This window comes from Crocuta crocuta, unplaced genomic scaffold (genome assembly GCF_008692635.1).
Source record: "Crocuta crocuta isolate KB4526 unplaced genomic scaffold, BGI_CrCroc_1.0 scaffold167, whole genome shotgun sequence".
Taxonomy (NCBI): domain Eukaryota; kingdom Metazoa; phylum Chordata; class Mammalia; order Carnivora; family Hyaenidae; genus Crocuta; species Crocuta crocuta.
The window spans coordinates 286818-299253 of record NW_027532406.1 but is presented as its reverse complement, the minus strand read 5'-3'; the positions used below and the strand labels follow the sequence as shown (position 1 = coordinate 299253).

Sequence of the window (12436 nt, the reverse complement as noted above, 5' to 3'; positions counted from 1 at the left end):
GGGGGGGGCGTCTGGGTGGCTCAGTCAGTTAAGCATCCGACTTCGGCTCAGGTCATGATCTCATGCTTAGTGGGTTCAAGCCCACATCGGGCTCTGTGCTGACAGCTAGCTCCGAGCCTGGAGCCTGCTTCAGATTCTGTGTCTCCCTCTCTCTCAGCCCTCCCCTGCTCACACTGCCTCTCTCTTTCAGGAATAAATAAGACATTTGAAAAAAATTTTAAGAATTAAAAAAAAATTTTTTTACCATTTATTCATTTTTAAGAGGCAGAGAGAGACAGAGTATGAGTGGGGAGGGGGCAGAGAGAGAGACACACACACACAGAATTAGAAGCAACCTCCAGGCTCTGAGATGGTCAGCACAGACCCCAACACGGAGCTTGAACTCACAGAGGGCACGATCACAACCTGAGCTGAAGTCAGACACCCAGGTGCCCCAGTCTTTCTTCTTTTCTAGTACACATGATCCTCTAAGCCTGACTTTAGCTGTATCCTACAAGGTTGTGTGTGTGTGTGTGTGTGTGTGTGTTGTTTTATTTTTTTTGTCTTATAGTCATTCAGTTCAAGATCTTTTCTAATTTCTATTGTGACTTTTTTTAACCCTTGAGTTATTTTAAGTACTTTGCTTAATTTCTAAGCACTTAGAGATTTCTCAGTTGACTTGAGTAAATAATTTCTAAGTAATTGTGTTCAAATTTGTTGACACTTGCTTTATAGCCTGGCCTGTGTTTAAGTGGAGTGAATGTTTTGTGTTGTTTAGTGCAGTTTTTTGTGCAGTGTTTTGTGCAGTTTTTATGTGCAATATTCTTCATTTGTTTGCATTTTATGGTCAAATTTCTTAATCATACTGTTCAAATCTTTGCTATAACTCCTGATTTTTGTTATCTGCTACTTTCACTTACTGAGAAGCTTGTTGAAACTTCCTATTATGATTGAGAATATCTCCTTTTTGCCCCCTTTAGTTCTGACAATTTTGCTGCACATATTTTTAAGATATATGTATATATAGATATTATAAGATTTACATGATTTAAAAAAATTTACATCTTCCTAAACAGCTGACTTCTTTAACATTATAAAACTTTCCCCCTTTATTTTTAGTACTGCTCCATGGTAACATCTAATTTACTTGATATTTGTATAGATATACCCTCTCTTATGGTTAATACTTTTGTTACATACTTCTTCCATTCCTTCATTCTCAAATTCTTTGAATTCTTATATTTAATATGTTCCTTGTAAGCTGCATATTATATTTTTAATCCATTGTGAAGTCTTTCCTTTTAATTGAGATGTAAAGGGTTGACCTCTTAATTTACATGTAACATAGGTTCCTTCTGACCCATCCTCTCTTTTCTTAATCATCTCTTCTGTTGTGTCTAATTTTTTGTTAAATACATCAATTAAATCCTAGGTTTAAACTATTGTATGTTTCAGCTGTGAATTTTCATCTGATTCTTTTTTATTGTATTCAGTGCTTTACTACATTTCTCTATTTTATCCTCTAACATCTTTAAAATAAATGTGATTAATATGTTCAAGTCCATGGCTAATACCTCCAATATTGGGGTCTCTGGTAGCTCTGTATCTTTTATTTATTCTTCTGGATTTTTGGGGAATTTGATCTTGTCTCTTGGTATGCCACATGATATTTCATAGAATACCTGACACTGAGTGCAGAAATTATGGAGGTAATTTGAGGCTCTGAATAGTGTTATATCCCTCCAGAGAGGATTTATTTTGTTTCTTGGAGGCAGTTAGGGTGGGGAAAAACCACCTCAATCCAGTTCATGATGGAGTGAATGGAAAGCTGGGACTTTGAGAGGTCAGATCTATTTCCACTCACCTCTCCCCCTGTGATATAATTCTTCAGAGTCCCAGCTGAGGGTCTGGAATGTCTACTCGGGCCTCTTTTCCTTGGCATACCTTACAACTAATTTTGTAACCCAAGACCTATAAGACTATTTGAAGTTTGGTTCAGCTTTTCAGCCTCTTCATGGCAGTTTAAGAATTAAAAATTGTCTCAAGGGAAAAAGGGGCACTGGTTATAAGGACAGGTCTTTGTACTTAGAATCTCTCTACTTCCTTTGTCTCTAGGATCTTATCCTTCATTTTCTCACTGTCTCGCTGGTTCTCTAAGGGCTTAAAAATTCCTATAAATATTTTTCTCAGCATTACTACTTTTTCTCACTGAGAAGTGTTAGTCTACAACAAGCTAGACTACCTCACTCATCAGATTATGTATGCACACTTTACAGACCTTGAATTCAAGCTAAATACTCAAGATCACACACGCACAGAAAGAAAGCTAGCTTTACTACATTCTCTCCTCAGTCTGTCTAATCATGAAGCTAAGTCTCTTTCTATTCTGGCCCCTATTTCAAGTCTGTCTCTTGGGTGGTTGTTAACGAAATCCTGATAACAAAGTATTAACTCTTAAGGTGAAAGCCTTCCTAAGGAATGCCTGCATTTTATTAATAGAGCTGTTCTAAAGTTTAGCATCCTTTGACAGAAATATCCATGGTGGGAAGAATAGAAGTGGTAAAGTTGCTGTAGTTTGTTTGGTGCTCAGTAATGCAATTGGGCATCCACAGGCACCACAGCCAACTTTGCCCTTATATCTCCCCTCTCCATCTGAAATTCTTCTCTTTCCAGTGCATTTAAAGTAAGTTTCCCCTTCCTTCATATGAAAAGTGGTTTGCAAAAAATAAAAAAATTTAACCATCTATTTGCCAATAGCTAGGCAAATTCAAAGGCTTTTCAGAAAGTGACAACCTATCTTATCTAATAATGGTCAATAGGCAATAAGAAGTAAATGTTTTCTATGTCCTGTGCTAAAGCAAGTACAAAAAAAAAAAAAACACTCCATTAAAATGAGGAATTTAAATAACGTAAAATTGAGCCATTTGTTAGCTGTTTGACCTGGAAAAATACATTTAACTTCTCTTAGCCTTGATCTTTTCATCAACAAAATGGGAATGACAATGATATTCACTTCATAAGGATGTTGGGAGGATTATATGAAATAATACATGTGATTATTAATTGAGTGATTTTTCTGTATTTCAGAAAGTTTGAAAATGACTATTTAAAAATTAATGATATGAAATTGTTTTAAAGCAAAAGGCATTGTTGAAAACTTCTGCTTCTGCTATTTTGTGGCAGATGACAGTCTTCTTTTATACTTAAATCAACATCTCATGCCCTAACTTGACTAGAATGATTGTTCCCATTGCTCCAGTGTCTGCTTTCCTTAAAGTGTGTACTCTAATCAACTGAGAAGGTATTGGTGGAAACCAACTACTAGAGGTCACTTTCCCAGATAGAAAATATGAAAGCCCAAGAAGTGAAGGAGTGTGCTTAAGACCAGTATACTGGGGGCCTCCTGACTTCTAGGAGGAAGAATGTTACAGAGTCTACTTTGATTCCAAAAAAGGAAGAATTAGTTTCTTCTTCAGACTGCGTTCTCCAACCCTCTGGATGACTGTGAAGATAGGTATGTGGAGTGGACATCCAGATAGGTTTCTTTGTGATCCCAGGTCCTGATCCACCTTCTACATGGTGTTATCTTCTGGTCTTGAATAACTCCCTCCTATATTACATTACTTGTTGCCATTATAGCTTTCTTTTGTGTTTTCTGAGACAGTACCAATGACTCTGGATGGACAAGGGCTTTCTGATGAAAGTGACTTTTGAAATTGAAAATACAAATGGCTCTCATATTTGAGAGTCTGGTCTGATGACCCCAGATAATAGTCATATCTTATGTTTGTAGGGGGTTTTGCTCTTCATGGTCCATGTTTACATACACTGTTGACCTGCAAAACAGTTTAAAATGGGTTACAACTGAAACAGTAGCAATAACTGCCATTTATTAAGTGTGTTTTGTTTACAAAGAGCCTTCACTTTCATTTCTCATCATTTAATTTTCAGACTAATTTTTTAAAGTGGACAATTTTATTACCATTTTAAAAAAGGGCAGTAGAGGCCCAGAAAGCAAAGAATTTGCTCAAGATCATGAAGCCAATAAATTATGTGGCCAGATTTTTAAAGCAGTTTGTTTGTTAGGCAATAACATAGTCTTTTTGCAATACCTTACTATCTCTCCCAAGTATCTTCCCCACCATATAAAGAGGGATTTTTTGCCTTGGCTAAGAAGCTATGGCATGTACTATGGGTGGTCAAGTCAGGAGCAGATGTTTAATCTCTTAAACTTTATCCAACTCTCTTTCTGTTGACCATACAATTTTATCTCAATTAGTATTTCAACTGTTGGAAATGGGTACTTTGTAAACTTCCCTATTGCAGAAATGCATTTGAAATGCTGATGGTGAAAGTGCATTGCATGAGACCATCTAATACAAAATAGCCAATCCAAAATTCTAATGTCCAAGAGTTACTTTTTCTACTATACATGGATAATCATCAGATTTGCTTAATGTCAACATCGTATTATGCACAGTTCAATTTCCAATTCAGAAAAAACATCTGACTCTCTTTGTGACTTTGTTACCAAAGTCACCATTATTTTTGAGCCATTAGTATCAGAAATTGAGGAATTTGAGTTACAAGAGTTATTCAGTAAGAGAGAATTTGGACAATCTCAATTTCTCATTCTACTCTGTGCTTCTTGTATTGGAGCCAAATCATTCATATTACAAGACCAAGGCAGTTTCTAGAGCTTAGACTTTAATTATTTCTTCTCCTTTATTGAATTAGTTCTTTGCTGAGGGAGAAATAATCCAGGAGCCATCCTTTGTTGGATTATTGTGACGCTTTTAATGGCTCTTTAATTCCTCTTTATAAGCTTATAAGTCCCTCTGAAAGTAGAACACGTGTCCAGGGCTGAAGCTTAGATGCTGTTGCAAACCTATCTGTGGAGGTTGACTTGATGATGACTCATCAAAGACCCATCTACCCCAGTTTTCCATCTGAGCCCAGGTGAACTGTGGCAAGGCTGGAAGACCCAGAGACATGGCCTGGATTTCTCTCTTGCTGCTCCTTTCTTGCAAAATTGCCAATAGAGTCCCTCACTCATGCCTCAAAATATGAGACACACCTGGGGTGAATGGGGTTGACAAATGGGCCAAGGATGCAAAGAAGACAAGGACTGACCAGCTGTGTATCTCAGCAATACATGAAACTTCTAACATGAGTCTGATGGCAAACAGTTAAGTAACCTGATATGTCTGAACAAAGAAACCAACTCAGGAGCACTACATCTTAGCATGATAAGCCTCTGCCAGTGAGACCAAGAGAAAGAAAGGGGTAAGAATCTGAGAAGGGTTAATTGAGGGTGAGGGGAAGCTTTACTCTGTTATCAAATTGACCCATTTGTATCCCTTTACCTTTCTCCCTTGAGTCGTTCTCATTTCACTTGCTAGGAAATGGACCGAGACCTGGTGTTAGATGGGGGAGTAAGGAAGACAATTACACACACACACACACACACACACACACACACATATACTACACGGTCATGCCATCTCCCTTCCCTGAAATCTGAGGACTCCATTAACTAGTTCTTTCATTCTCTGTACAGCCAAAAAGTAAAAATGTGGGGAGTTAAAGAAAAAAAAAGAGTTATAGCCTCCAAGCCGAAGTTGCATTATTTTTTTCAAAAAAACCATGATGTCATGGACTTACCTCACCTTTAGTGCAGCCAAGCGAATAATGTGTACTGAGCTTTCTATCATGTACCATTATAATTAGCTCTGTCAGGTCTTAGCCCTGCAACCCTCATGCAGATAATATGATAATATGTCTTCATAACCAAGTGACCTTACATGCACAATATTTCTCCCCTTATGAAGATTGCATGTCAATAAAGTAATTGAGTCTCAGAGGCTGCAGCGAGGGAAGATTTAGATGATTGGACGTGCAGAGCAGTGATGTATGACCATTATTATTCCTCTTGTCAGGGAGGCGCGTACAAGCGAGGATGGCCAGAAGATGACAGGGATGACGGGTTGCGTTTCATTAAAAAAAATATTGCTGTTAATCACCACTCTATTCTTTTCAAAGTCACTGAGGAAAGAAACTCTTTTTTCATTTTACCTTGTGATGAACATGCAAAATGGGAGCACATTGTAGGGTTTCCAGCCTCAGTCTCTCACAGACTGTCTTTCTCCCTTGTGAAGAGGCTAACTCAGATCTTAATGAGTAGATCGGCAATGGGAGTATGGACAGGGGCCACCCGACTTCCCTGCGGTAGGGCTCCTTGGGTTTCCATCTGCAGAAGGAGTGCCTGCTGCGATGGAAGTGCACTTCCCCTCTTCTTGGCATTGAGGGAAGCATGCTCACAGGCTCTATAAAAAGAAAGCAAATGTGAGAGAACCAAATCGGAGACAACTATTTTTACTTGAATTAATTTGTTTGGACAGTTTTAACACTTGGAACACTTATATTTCCATACTTTATAAAAGCAAACATGCTGTTTCTCTAGCTGTAAATTTATCTTATGATATCATAACAGCTGGAAACTTGTAGCCTGGTAGGATTTTGTTTCATATTTAAACAGCTTGAGAAATATATCAGAAACAAGGAATATTTTTCCCTATCTCTGTGTGTTTCCCTATCTCCTCTGGATTTTGGCTATCCTAGGAATGTTGGCAGTATCACTTGGAGGGTATCAAGGCTCCGGGATTTCTACTAGCTAGGCATTGTTAATTTCTGCTCCCTTGCAAACATTCTTCCTATAAATGCCAAGAACACGCTATAAATGCTAAGGAGACCAGGGGTGTAGGAGAATCTTTCCAAGGGGAAAGAAAACTAATAGCAAAAGCATCTTTTGTTGGCAAAGGGGCTTCTGAAGTCTTTAAATCTTCGTTCATAAGTAATTGACTAAGATCTAACAGCCTTGAAGGAAAAGAAGCTGATGGTATCACTTTTTAGTCATAGTATTAGCCTTATGATTTATGGTGTAAAATTAGCCACTGCATCCTCTCATTACGGGTGCTGAGTGATTTCTCCAGGCTAGCAGGAGAGAGTAGTTTAGAAGTGAGAGCTGGGTTTGTGTGTCTCATTGAGCCCTGCCATTTCCTCCTAAAGATCCATGGTGAATGCTTTGGGGGAAGGAGATGTTATTTTTCTTTCACTTTCTCTACCCTGTAAAAGAAAAAACCAAACATAAATAACTTGGAGGAGCTTAAATGTTCAGAGGAAATGTTAACCCACAGATGACCCAAAAGTGGCAGGATAGAATATAGTTTCAGGTGGGGTCAGTAAGTGATTCCAACCTCCTAGTTGTCCCACAACACCCAACCCTCTTTTGCTCACAAATCCAAGGCCAAAGCCTTCTGATGTTTTTTTCCATTGAATAATATCTGGAGTAGAGATTATATTCGTTTCCCAATTTGGACAGGTTTTCCCTAATAAATTCAAAATGCCCTGATAGATTTCAGAGGTACTAGGAAAACTGATGATTTCAAGTTCATACTCCCCCTTCATATACTGACATTGAAAATTTACAAATGGAACTTCATCTCTTTAGTTCAGGGCTTTGGTTTCTTGTAAACAATAACAACAACAACAACAGCCCTCCTCGGGAAAACAGGTTAACTAGTTACCAGATTGGTTATTTACATTTGGGTAAGAAAAAAAAAAAACATGAATATTTTCTGAATATTGTAAGAAGAGAAAAAGAAACATAATGACCAGCTGTCTTGGAGAGTAAATTTACATGTGTTAGGTGAGATAATATGGAATCCTATATGCAAAAAAGGCTTATAATTGTGAGCTTTATTCCACTAAGAAACACTTTTGTTGATGTCAGAGTTTGCTTGAGCCCTACGAGAGCTTAATTTTCTCCTCCCTCCTCATCAGCCTTCTTTCCTGGATGGCAGTAGTGTTAGGAGCATCGACTTCAGAATCAGAGTGCATGAGTTCAAATCCCAGTTCTTCCACTTACTAACTCTGAGACTTAGAAGTGTGCTTAACCTTCTGTGGCTCAGTTTTCCCATTTTTAAAAAGGGGAAATAATAGTACCTTCCTTTAGGATGGTTGTAAATGTAGCATTCTTAGAATAGTACATAGCAAAGCGATATAAATGTTATCTATTACTGTTATCATCCTCAGTTAATGACTGGTGATAGTTAGTTGAGAGTTATTCATTAGCCAAAAAAGAGTTCCCCAAAATGAAAAGAAAAAAAACCTTAATCCTCCTTTCCAGGACACTTGAATAAAATGAGAATCACTTGACTTCAGGAAAATGACATTTATTCACTGGCTAAGTATTCTCCTTAACCCTCTCTCTCCTGCCTCCCCCTCTTGGGTCCCTTACCTTGTGCTGATGGAATCAAAGCTGGTCTTAAGGGTTTTTCTCTGAACCAAATGTATTTTATTTATACAATTATTATATGACTTGACATTATAATTAATCCTTGCCAAGTACAAAGTGCCAAAGAATCAACTTTATTTTGGGAGAAAAATTGTCATTGTACTGTTGGTCATGATGATGATAAAGGATAATAGATGCTAAATATATCAAATACATTAGGAAATATTTCCTCTCTGTAACTTCCTTTCATAAAATTTGAGTCTAGGCTGATTTTTTTTTCAAAGTTCCTCCCTCTTCTTCTCTATTTTAAGTCCAATATGTGTAAAAATACAGCTGAGAGAACCAAACTGTTATGGGAATGGGTCTGGGGCCCTGCTTACATTTCTTCTTTTACCTGTTCTATCTCCTCACAGACTTGTACAGAGCTCTGGGGACACTGATGACAAAGAGAAAACATAAAGTGGGAAAGAGAAGTTAATTCTAACAGGGTACAAATCCTCATCCCCTTCCTTCAACTTCCCTGTCTCCTGTGCCTTACCCAGAACAACATTTGCACTAGAAGGGAACTAAGAAATGACCTGTCTTGTGGTTTTCACACTGAGCTATGGGAAGCCATGGCAGCATTTCAAAGAAATGTGGCAGCAGTTTAAGAGGTTCACAGAGGTGACCCAGCAGGGTTGAGCTCCTAAGCCTGGGCCATCCCAACCCCATTTTTTAAAATTTTAATTCTGGGGTCTAATTGAAAATATCATTTAATGAAAATTTTTATTGCTACTATGCCAACAACAGAAGGTTTTCAGATCAGTGCTCTAGTCAGTCCTGTTCATCGTATTGATGAGGACTAGGGTATACTTGTCATTTGCCCGTTGTTACTACTGGTCAGTCACAGACTATATCCTTCAAATTGTTCTTTGCAGTCTTAGCCATTTCTACTGTAGTGGCTTCCAGGGGCCAAAGGCTTTCCCCTTGACCCTCCCTTCTCCTCCACACCTTAGATGGTCTCCTGAATGATTATAACACTGACACATGGTTGCTGTGGAAGTTTAGCACCTATGTCTGCCACTACAGTGACAGGTCTGACCATAGTCCCAGAGTCCCAGGAGGAAGAAACAAGATGAATGAGGTACTAGGGGAATAGAAGTGGGAGGTGAGGGACAGAAGTTGAGCCACATTAAACTCAAAAGTGAGGTGAAGAACCCACTGTAATTTTGCCCTTGGCCTTCAGGGCCTTGGCCATGGAAGGAAGATTGAGATCTCCCAGTTCAATAGAGCTCTGACATGAGTGATCTGACCATTCTATCAGTGGGTCCTGGACTCCTGCTAACAGGTGTCAGTGTTGATGGGCATCCCTGCCTCGGGCTGCCAGCACAGCAGCTTGGATCCCTTGTTCTTTATTTCCATCCTCTCTCCCTGTTTTCTGTCACTGTGTCATGTCAAATCATTGTCAGGTGGCAGACACTGCACCCCCCAAGTACAAAGGTATCAGGTTTCAGGACACAGGCTGAAATGAATATAATAATGGGAGCCAGAACTAGGCACAGACCACTTATCAGGCAAGGAAACAGCTAATAAGTGTTGTTAGAGGCTTCCATGGGGGAGGCCCGGGAGTACATTTCCTGGACAGGCAGGTGTAGCACAGCCTGTCCCGGGGTCCAGTTACAGACAGGCTTGTGCGATTAGTATTGATGCCTGTCACTTTGTGGCTGCCAGGCTGTTGATTCTGTGAAAGACCAAAGGCTCTGGTTATCTGGTAATCAACACTGCTCTCAAGAACGGTGCTGGGGAAAGTGGGGGAACAGAAATAGCCTTTCCTGAGGAGTGACCAAGGCCATGGATCATGTTGCTGGCTTGTGTTTTCCTTTGGCTCAACCCTGAGATTACTTTAGCCTTTTCTTTACCTGCACCACCAGGTACCCTTTCTCATTTTTCATGGAGTCAAATTCTCACTTGCTTAGGAGAGACCCAGTCCACACTCCCTATCCTGTGCTAAACGCAGATGTAACTAGCATGACTTGGGGCACAATACAGGAAATAGAACGTTTTTGCATATTGAGGCAGGAATTCAATCCCTACGTGTGACAACTCCCAAATCCAAATGCAGGGTTGATGCTTAAGCCTATTATTAATCCCACTCTACTTTACCTGTGCTAAAGATATTTTAAGTGTAAAAACATAAAAATTAAAATCCTAAAGGATTAATAACAGAAGGTAAAAAACACAATTGATTTCCTTACATAATTAATTTTCTTGGTAACTATTCCCTTTTTTGCCCGTTTTCTCTTTTCTCATTCCAGAACTTTAATATCTTATTTCTCCAAAGCATCAGTGTCCTGAGTATAGTGAACTTTGAGCAGATAGCTCCATCCTGCTCTCTGAAAGACTGAACTTTTTACAGTTCTAAGCCCTCTGTCTCTCTCTCCCCACCTTCTCTTGGTTCCTTTTTCTTCTCCTCTGTCTTTCTCTCCCCTCCTCCCCAACAAAAACTGGGAAAAGAAGAAGCATGATTGCTTTTTTTTCTGTTTTATTTAAAATACGAATAGTAAGTGAGGTTGCACAGAATCTTTCACGAAGTACGTATCACCACTTTGTGAATCCCATCAATTCATCCATCCATTGATCCATCCATCGAGTAAACTCTACTGAACATTCCTCATCAGTCAGACTCTGGCTAGATGTTGAGGAAACAGCAGTGGATAAGATGATATCTCATCTTCAAAAAGCTTTCCCGTAGAAGAAAGAGACAACTAATATTGGGTGCTAAGTGATATGTGATAAGTGATATAGATGAATGGTGTGTGTGTGTGTGTGTGTGTGTACATGTGCATACACAAATGCATGCCCATGCCAGCATACACGCACACATACACACAGAAGCACAACTGCCACCAAACTTGAAGTAAGTATCTGCTTGACTTTTGTGTTTTTCATTCATTCATGGATTAACTAGCCAATCTTTATCACCTGCTAATAGGCAGGCATTGTGTTAATGTTGGGTGTATAAGGCAAAATAAGCCCTTTTTGTTCATAATCTTCTCATGGAAAGCAATGAGATGGAATGGGCCCACCCAGATTTTTGCTCATGGACTGGCCCACTCTCTGCTCCTACTTTTAATTTTATAGGTGAATTAAGAATTATCTATGCTATACATTTGCTTCTAGTTATCGAGGAAAGGAAGGGATCATCAAATAGTCACTTACAAAGGAATTTAGACATTATCTGGCTTGGGCCCCTCTTTCTGTGAGTGAGAACACAGGTTCTGATGGAGTTGAGGTGATTTCTCCAGGTCACATGGGAAGGCAGTGGAAGAACTACCCTGTAATGGCCCTTGGTCAGACTAAGAAAAATTTTCACAAGTGCGGTACCCATTCAGCCTCTGTCCTAGCCCTGTCTCTTTTTTATGAGGTCATGGAAGCTGCACGAATTCACTCAGGTCACTGAGGGACGACTCAGTGAGCTGAGGACATTGTGTAACACTTCTCAGAGCCAAAGGGACAGACTACCTGCAGAGAAGGGCCTAAAAGACAACCCAAGACTCTCAGTCAGGAACAGTTATATAGGTCAAGCATTTTACTTTCCTGCTCTTCAGAAAAGCTCCAACAAGAAAAATTTCAGAGGAGGTTTAATGACCAGGCCAGCAGCTGATTACATGTTCAATGTCACACTTCCTTCTGTTGGGAGGTTCTGCAATGTCACCTCAGCTTATCTTGTCTTTGGTGACTCCTCTTCACACAAATTATCAGAGTGCCATCTTCCCAGAGGGGATGGTCCTTGGGGCATCAGTTCATCAGGCCACACCAGTTCTCAGAAGCTATTTATCCAGAAGCATAATTTCACAATGAACATTTCTCTCCCAGCTTCTTCTTAACGCTCACCTTTCTGGCAAAGGCAATGGGGAAAATCAAGACTGAACTGGTAACAAAAAGAAAGATTATATCCTAGAGGGTTCGTTAAGCCTTGAGAGAAACTGGGTAGCGTAGGCAAATGCTTTGACTCCTGGGTTGTTGCTCATTTCCCTAGTTTTTACTTTAATCCCATCTGTGGCCTCAGAAATAAGAGAAAGTGCTAGGTCTTGGTTATGCCAAAACATCCGATCAGTTCTGTATGCTGAGAAGACCGTTGGATGTGTTAAGTCACTACCTGTGTGGTTTCTTTTTTTTTTT

General features: G+C 39.4%; 1 protein-coding gene across 1 annotated transcript in view; it reads left to right on the top strand.

Annotated features, from left to right (window-relative positions):
• The window catches only part of LRMDA (leucine rich melanocyte differentiation associated), a 1022609-nt gene that overhangs the window by 904881 nt on the left and 105292 nt on the right, over nt 1-12436 (top strand). The gene's annotated exons all lie outside the window — the stretch shown is intronic.